We start from the raw sequence: 9234 nt of genomic DNA, 5'->3' as shown, positions 1-9234 counted from the left end.
TTGTATTTTATTTAGAGACAGAGTCTCACTGAGTTGCTTAGCACCTTGTTTTTGCTGAGGCTGACTTTGAACTTGTGATCCTCCTGCCTCAACCTTCCAAGCCTCTGGGATTACAGGCATGTGCCGCCACACCCAGCAACTGGTATTCTTTTTTTTTTAAGAGAGAGAGGAGAGAGATAGAGAGAGAGAGAGAGAAAGAGAGAGAGAGAGAGAGAATTTTTTAATATTTATTTTTCAGTTTTCGGTGAACACAACATCTTCATTTTATTTTTTATTTTTTATGTGGTGCTGAGGATCAAACCCAGCACCCTGTGCATGCCAGGCGAGCATGTTACCACTTGAGCCACATCCCCAGCCCAACTGGTATTTTTGATAATTGCTATTCAGAGTGTAATGGAATGTCAGTGTAGTTTTAATTTGCATTTTTCTAATTGCTAGAGATAATGAACATTTTTTCATATATTTTGTGACCATTCATATTTCTTCTGTAAATTGTCTGTTTGGTTTCTTATCACATTTATTGATTGGGTTGTTTGTTTTTTAGGTGTTAAGTTTTGTGAGTTCTTTATATATTCTGGAGATTAATGCTCTATCTGAGGTCCAGGTGGTAAAGGTTTTCTCCCATTCTGTAGGCTTTCTCTTCACATTCTTGATTGTTTCATTTGCTGTGAAGATTTTCAGTTTGATACCATTCCATTTATTGATTGTTGATTTTACTTCTTGTGCTTTGGGAGTCTTATTGAGTAATTTGATTCCTAAGCCAACATAATGGAGAGTTGGGCTTCCTTTTTCTTCTAGTAGATGCAGAGTCCCTGGTCTAATGCTTACGTCCTTGATCCACTTTGAGTTGTGTTTTATACAGGGTGAGAGATAAGGGTCTAATTTCATTTTGTTACATATGAATAATGGCACTTTTCAAACACAAGTTCACTGTGAAACTTCTGTAACAGCTAGGTTTAAACTGTCTTCTGCCTTTTACAGGGGTTTGTAGGCTAACTTTGTCTTCTGTTTCTCTCTTTTTTCCTTCATGCTGACAATACCTTTGAAGTGACACAGCATGGCTGCCTAAGTGACCTCATTGCCAGCACTACATTTCCCCTCTTTCCAACACCAGATTTACTGAGTCTCTGTGAGTCTTGAACTGTTTAGTATTCATTTATACTAAACAGACACAAGCCTCCTTAAAAAGAAGTATTCCTGGGTTGGCATTGTAGCTTAGTGGTACAGCACTTGCCTGACACATGTGAGGCACTGGATTCAATCCTCAGCACCAAATAAAAGTAATAATAATAATAATAATAATAATAATAATAAAGGTATTGTGTCCATCTATACCTAAAAATGAAAAAAGAAGCAGTATTCCTGATTGCTTCAATTCTAAACAGCACAGCAGCTGGGAATTGCCGCCTTCATCTACTTTGCCAATTTTCCTCCTCAAATTAATAATTGTTATTCTTCATGATTGCCATTCTAACTGGAGAAAAATGAAATCTGAATGCACTTTTGATTTACTTCTCTGATTGCTAAAAATTTTGAGCTTTTAAAATATTTATTAGCCATTTTTATTTCTTTTTTGAGAAATGTCTGTTTAGTACATTGGCCCATTTATTGACTGAGTTATGTTTACTTTTGTTAATTTTTTAATTATTTATATATTCTGCAAATTAGTCCTCTGTCAGAAGAGTAGTTGGCAAAGATTTTTTTCTCATTTATAGGCTCTCTCTTCATGCCATTTGTTATTTCTTTTGTTGTTCAGAAGCTTTTGAATTTGATGCCATCCCATTTATTAATTGTTGGTTTTGTTTTACCTCCTGAGACTTAGTGGGCATATAGAGGAAGTCAATGCCTACACTTATATGAGGAGGTTTTGAATCTGCTTTCTTCTAGCATTTGCAAATTTTCTGGTCTAATTTCTAGGTCTTTAATTCACTATGAAATGATCTCTGCACAGGTTAAGAGATGGAGATGTAATTTTATTAATCTACATATGAATATCTAGTTTTCCCAGTACAATTTGTTTAAAAAGCTGAATTTTCCCCAATAGCTTTTGTTGTCACCTTTATCAAGGATTAGATGCCTGTATTTGTGTTGTTTTGTCTCTGTGTGTTCTATGCTATTGCATTGGTCTACCTGAGTGTTTTTATGACATTATCATGCTGTTTTGTCATTATATTTCTGTAGCATAATTTGAATTAGGAATTTTGCTGCCTCCAGCAGTGCTCTTATTGTTCAAAATTGCTTTGGTTCTTCTGGATATTTTACTATTTCATATGAATTTTAGGACACTAGAACTGTTTTTTATAGTTCTAGGAAGAATTTCATTGATATTTTAATGGGAATTACATTAAATCTGTATATCACTTTTGGTAATCTGACCATTTTGACTAACATTTTATGTAGAGAAAATCTTATGTATACAATATTTCATACATGTTTTTTACATAGAAAATATTCAAGAATCAATTAAAAAGACTTAGAACTTATAAGCAAAGAAGCAAGGTACAAAATCAATATTGGTACCTTTCACATACACCAATAATGAATTTGATGAGAAAGTAATTAGGGATGCCATTCACCCACAAATACACACACACACACACACACACACACACACACAAATAATTGGTGGCAAACATAACCAAGATGGTGAAAGACCTCTATAATGCAAATTGCAAAATAATAAAGAATGTGGGGCTGGGGATGTGGCTCAAGCGGTAGCGCACTCACCTGGCATGCATGCGGCCTGGGTTCAATCCTCAGCACCACATACAAACAAAGACATTGTGTCCGCCGAAAACTAAACAAAAAATATTAAAATTCTCTCTCTCTCTTTAAAAAAAAGAAAGAATGTGAAAAAAAAAAAACACTAGAAGATGGGAGAATTCCCTTGGTCATGGTTTGGAATATAGTTGTTAAGATGATTAAGATGTTAAGATATTGTTAAGATGAACATGCTACTAAAAGTAATTTACAGATCCAATGCAATCCCCACAAAAATGCCAATGACATTCCAACAGAACTGGAAAAATTCTAAAATTCACATGTAAAAACAGAAGACCTTGAGTTTCTAAAGCAATCCTAAGCAAAAAGGGGCAGTACTTCAGGTTTTGCAGAAACCCTTACATACTATTAGTGTAATGGAAATTAGTACAACCACTATAGATAACAGTATAGAGTTTTCTCAAAATATTAAAAATACAACTACTTCATGATCCAGCTATTACCACACCTGAATATTTCTCTGAAGGAAATGAAGTTAGTTTACAAAAAATAAAAACCCTGCATATCCATGTTTATTGTGTCACTATTTACAATAGCCAAGATATGATATGGAATCAGACCAAGTGCCCATCAACAGATGCATGGGTAAATGAAATATGGTATGTATATACAAGAGAGCATTATTCATTCATAAATAAAAATAAAATTATGTCATTTCAGAAAAATGGATGGAACTAGAAAGCTTATTTTTAAGCAAAATAAGCCAGACACAGAAAGACAAGTATTGCCATATTTTCTCTCATATATTAAAACTGAAAAGGAAAAAAGATGAATTAAAGTGGAAGAGCCTATTGGAGAAGGCGGAGAGAACTGGTGGGCCAGGGTTGAAGATATCAGAGCAAGAGAGAGTAGAAGCGAGGTTAGACATGATCAAAGCATGACACATAGAAGTATGGTGATGCCACAGTGAAACCCATTAATTGGACAATTATTTTGTGTTGATAATTATGATAATAAAAATAAAATAAATGTGGTGAAATATCTATTTTAAATTGTTTTGCATTTCTCATGTGGTTAATGATATTGAGCATTTTCATGTTTGTATTTCTTTTGAAAAATGTCTATTCAGATTATCAGCCCATTTTGAAATTGGGTTATTCTTCTGTTATTGAGAATTTTGGTTTTGGGTGGATTTTTTTGTTGTTGTTTTGCTTTGTTTTCTTTGTTTTTTACTTCCTTATATGTTCTGGATACTAATCTTCTGTTAAATGAATTATTTGTAAATATTTTTATTCTGCATGTTGTCTTTTCACTTTCTTGATTTTTTGTTGTTGTACAATAGCTTTCTAGTTTGATACAATAATATTTTCTTTCTTGACATTGACACACTGATTTTTATTTCCATAATAAATCTATTTTTAACTAGTTATTTGTTAAATTCCCTATTTCTAACATAACAAAAATCTTCCCTAAGTTTTCATCTTGCCAATATCTTTTACATGAAATGTTGTTTATAGACATGTCTGTGATATTTTTCATGGTGATATATAGTTTAGGATGTTCATTCTGCCTTTGTGTTCTGGGTGTTTGAAACAAGAGGCAAAACTTGTATAGTTAGACCAAAACAAATGAACAGAGTGATATTCAAGCCAATGTTTGAAAACTTATATTAAATAATATAAGCTCTTAAAACTGTACTGAGTGCACGTTAAATGCCCAATAAATACTAATTACTATTAAATATGTTTTGTGACTTCTGAGTTCCCATATTGTTAACCTATGAGATAGATCAGAATTATCATTTTTATAACCCCAATTCACAGCATAAATCTTAACTATTATTGCTAATTGAATAAAGTAGTTGGAAGATGATGTTGCTACTTTTATTCACTCTTTTGAATTTAGATGTAATAGTACTTTCTATTTGGGCTTTTGTTGCCTATGTGTTTGGGGTTTTCTGAATAGGAAAACCATTGCTACCCTGATGCCTTGAAGTGTTTCCTCTAAGTGTTCCTCTAATATTTTTATGTTGCCAGGTCTTACATTGAAGTCTTTGATATATTTTGAGTTGAATTTTTATGGAGTGAAAGATGGGGTCAAGTTTTAATTTTCTGCATATGGACAATTGTTTGCACATAATTATTTATTGAATAGGCTGAACTTTCTTCAATGTATATTTTAATATTTGTTGAAAAGTAAGTTACAGTAGATGTATGGATTATATTATGAGACTCACAATTTGGTTTCATTGGTCCATGTGTCTGGGTCTGTTTTCATACCAGTACTGTGAGGTTTGAGTTATTAGAACTGAGTGGAATGCCTTGAATCAGGTATTGTAATGCATCCAGCTTTGGTGTTTTTCTATAAGGTTTGGTTGGCTATTGGTGATAATTTATGATTGCATATGAATTTTAGAATTGTTTTCCTAGGTTTGTGAAGAATGTCACTGCTATTTATTTTTTGTTGATTTTATTATTTTTTAAACAACAGTGGAATGCATTACAATTCTTATTACACATATAGAGCACAATTTTTGTATCTCTGTATATAAAGTATGTTCACACCAATTTATGCCATTATACATGTACTTTGTTTTTTTGGTTTTTTGGTTTTTTTTTTTTTGCATTACAATTCTTAATACACATATATACCACAATTTTTCATATAATCGCATTACATCTGTAAATGGTCCCTATCAATATGGGAAGCCATTGCATGTTTTGTGTCTTCTTGGGTTTCTTCCATCAGTGTTGTTTTAGCCAGCTTTTTTGCCACTGTAACAAAAAGACATGACAAAGACAATTTTAGAAGAGGAAAAGTTTATTTTGGCTCACAGTTCCAGAGGTCTCAGTCCACAGATGGTTGACTCCATTGTTCTGTGTCTGAGATGAGGCAGAACATCATGGCAGAAGTGCATGGAGGAGGAAAGCCATGGCAATCAAGATATAGCAATCCGGAAGCAGAGAGAGAATTTAAGCTCTCTCACCAGGAACAAAAACACATGCCCCAAAGGCACATCCCCTTCAATGACCCACCTCCTCCAGCCACAGCCTACCTGCCTAAAGTTACCACTCAGTTAATCCCTACCAGGGAATTAGTGCATTGATTAAAACTCTCATAATCCAACCCTTTCACCTCTAAATATTCTTGCATTGACTCACCCATGTGTTTTTGGTCAACACCTAATATCTAAACCATAACATTTACTTTTTAATTTTATTATTTCATTAATACAATATAATTAAACACAATAGTGGGATTCATTATGCCATATTTATACTTGCACATAACATATTTTGACCAACCTCATTCCTCACTACCTTCCCTTTTCCTTCCTCCTCTCTCCCCTGATCCACTTGCTCTACTCCAGTATACTCTCTTCTATTGTTGTTGCTGTTATTGTCATTATCATTGTTTTAATTAGCACATTATAATTATGTATATAATTGAGATTCATTGTGGTATATTCATATATAAACAAAGCATGATTTGGTAGATTTTATTCCTCCAGTATTTCCCCACTCCATCCCTTCTCTCTTTTTCTCTCTATCCTCTTTCTCTACTCTGTTGATCTCCCTCATATTTACATGAGACCTTTTGATTATTCCTTTTCTTTTTTACTTTCTAGATTCTACATATGAAAGAAAATATTAGACCTTTCACTTTCTGGGTCTGGTTATTTCACATATTATGATGTTCTCTAGTTGCATCCATTTAGCAGAAAATGACATAATTTCATTCTTCTTTATGTCTGATATACCATATTTTCTTTATCCATTCATTCTTTGATGAGCATGTAGGCTGGTTCTATAACTTGCTTGTGGTGAATTGCACTGCTATAAATACTGGCATGCATTTATCACTGTAGTATGCTGAATTTTAGTCCTTTGGGATACATACTGAGGGATCAGATATCTGGGTCATATGGTGATTTCATTTCTAATCTTTGAACAACCTCCATACTGTTCTCCAAAGTGCTTTTACTAATTTACAGTCCCAATAACAACATATAAATGTGTTTTTTCTCATATCTTCTTATTACTATTAGTATTCTTGATGGTTGCCATTCTGCCTTGAGTGAGGTTGTTGAACAATTTTTAATATATTTGTTGATCATTTGTACATTTCTTCTTTTGAGAAATATCTATTTAGATCTTTTCTCCATTGCTTGATTTGATTATTTCCTTTTTGATGTAAAGTTTCTTTAGTTTTGTATATACTCTGGATATGAATCCTCTGTCAGAAGCATAGATCACCAAGATTTTCTCCCATTCTGTAGACTGTCCTGTCACACAGTTAATTGTTTCCTTTGCTGCACAGAAGCATTTTAACTTTTGGTCATTCTACTTATTGATTCTTGGTTTTATTTCTTGAGTTTTAGGAGTCTTATTAAGAAAGTTAGTTCATGTGCCAATATGTAGAAGTGTTTTTTGTGTGATTCCTAGACCTTTGATTCAGTTTGAACTTATTTTGTGTGGGGTGAGAGATGTAGTTTCCTTATTCTATATGTAAATATTCAATTTTTCTAACAATATTTGTTGAAATTTTCTTCATTGTAGTTTTTGGCATCTTTATCAAAGATCAGATGATTGTATCTATTTGGATATGTCTCTGTTTCCTATTCCATTGGCCTTCAAGTCTTTTTATGCCAGTCCATGCTGTTTTTGTTAATATAGCTCTGTAGAAAAATTAAGATGAGGTTTTGTGATGCCTCCAGCATTACTTATATTGCTCAGGATTGTTTTGGATACCCTTGGTCTTATATTCTTCCAGATGAATTTTAGGACATTCTTTTATAATTCTGTAAAAAAAAATGTCATTGACATTTTGATGGGGATTGCATTAAATCTGTAGATTGCTTTTGATAATATGGCCATTTTAGTATAATTAATTTGTCTATCAAAGAACATGAGAGATCTTTCTATTGTCTAGTGTCTCCTTCAAATTATTTATTCACTAGCTTTAATTTTCATTTTAGGGGTCTTTTACCTCTTTGGTAATGTTTGGTGCAAAGTATTTTTAGGATATTATTAATACAAATTGTTTTTCTGATTGCTTTCTCACAGATTCATTACTGATATATAGGAAAGCTATTGATTTATGAATGTAGACTTTGTATCCGCTTACTTTGCTGAATTTGGTTTATGAGCTCTAGAAGTCTTTTGATGGAATGTTTTGGACTTTCTGGGTATAGAATCATGTTATATGCAAACAGACACAGTTTGACTTATTTTTTTTTATTTTTATCCCTTTAATTTTCTGTTCATGCCTGACTCTTCTTGCTAGAGTTCCAAGTACTATATTGCACAGGAGTGGTAACAGTAGATATCCTTTGTTTGTTCCTGGTTTTAGAGGACATGATTTGGGATTTTCTCCTTTCAGTGTAATGTTAGTTTGTGTTTGACATATACATATATATATATATATATATATATATATATATATATATACATACATATATACATTTATGATATTGAGAAAACTTCCATTAATCCCTAGTTTTCTCCAGTGTTTTAACATAAATTGGTGCTAATTTTTAAAAATATTTTTAGTTATAGATGGACACAATACCTTTATTTTATTTGTTTAGTTTTTTATGTTGTGCTGAGGATTAAATCCAGTGCCTCAAATGTGCTAGGCAAGTGCTCTACCACTGAGCCACAACCCCAGTCCGAGGGTGCTAAATTTTGTTGAATGCTTTTTTTTCTCCATCAATTAAAATACTCATGTAATTCTTGTCCTTAATTCTATTTATGTGATGAATTAACACCTATTGATTTGCATATGTTGAATCCACCTTGCATTCCTTGAATGAAACCAACTTGATCATGATGTACAATCTTCTTAATGTGTTTTTAAATGTAGATTCCTAATATTTTATTCAGAAGTTTTCCTTTTATGTTCATTGAGAATATTGTTCTATAGTTTTCTTATCTTGATGTAATAAATGGTTTGGTACCCGGATGAGATTAGCATGACAGAATGCATTTCACAGAGATTTGGGTCATTGCCCTTTTTTATTTTTTATTTTGAGACAGGGTCTTGCTAAATTGTTTAGGGCCTTGCTAGGTTGCTTAGGCTTGCCTCAAACTTGTGATTCTCCTGCCTCCTGCATTGCTGGGATTGCAGGTATGTACCACTGTGCCTGCCTATTTTTCTCTCTTCTTTTTTTTTTGGTTGGTTTTTCTAAGAGTTTATCAATCTTGTTTATCTTTTCAGAGAACTGACTCCCCATTTTATTGATTTTCTGTATTTTTTATTCTCTGTTTCATTAATTTTGGCTCTGATCTTAATTATTCACCATCTTCTTGTGATTTGGGCATTAGTTTGTCCCTGCTTTACTAGGACTGTGAGATGTAATACTAGATTGTTTATTTATGATCTTTCTACTTTCTTTTTTTAATTTTTTTATTCTAATTTGTTATATGACAGCAAAAATGTATTATAATTCATATTACATATATAGAGCACAATTCTTCATATCTCTGCTTGTATATAAAGTATATTCACACC

The sequence above is a fragment of the Callospermophilus lateralis genome, chromosome X (assembly GCF_048772815.1).
Source record: "Callospermophilus lateralis isolate mCalLat2 chromosome X, mCalLat2.hap1, whole genome shotgun sequence".
Taxonomy (NCBI): Eukaryota; Metazoa; Chordata; class Mammalia; order Rodentia; family Sciuridae; genus Callospermophilus; species Callospermophilus lateralis.
This window is presented reverse-complemented; position numbering follows the sequence as displayed.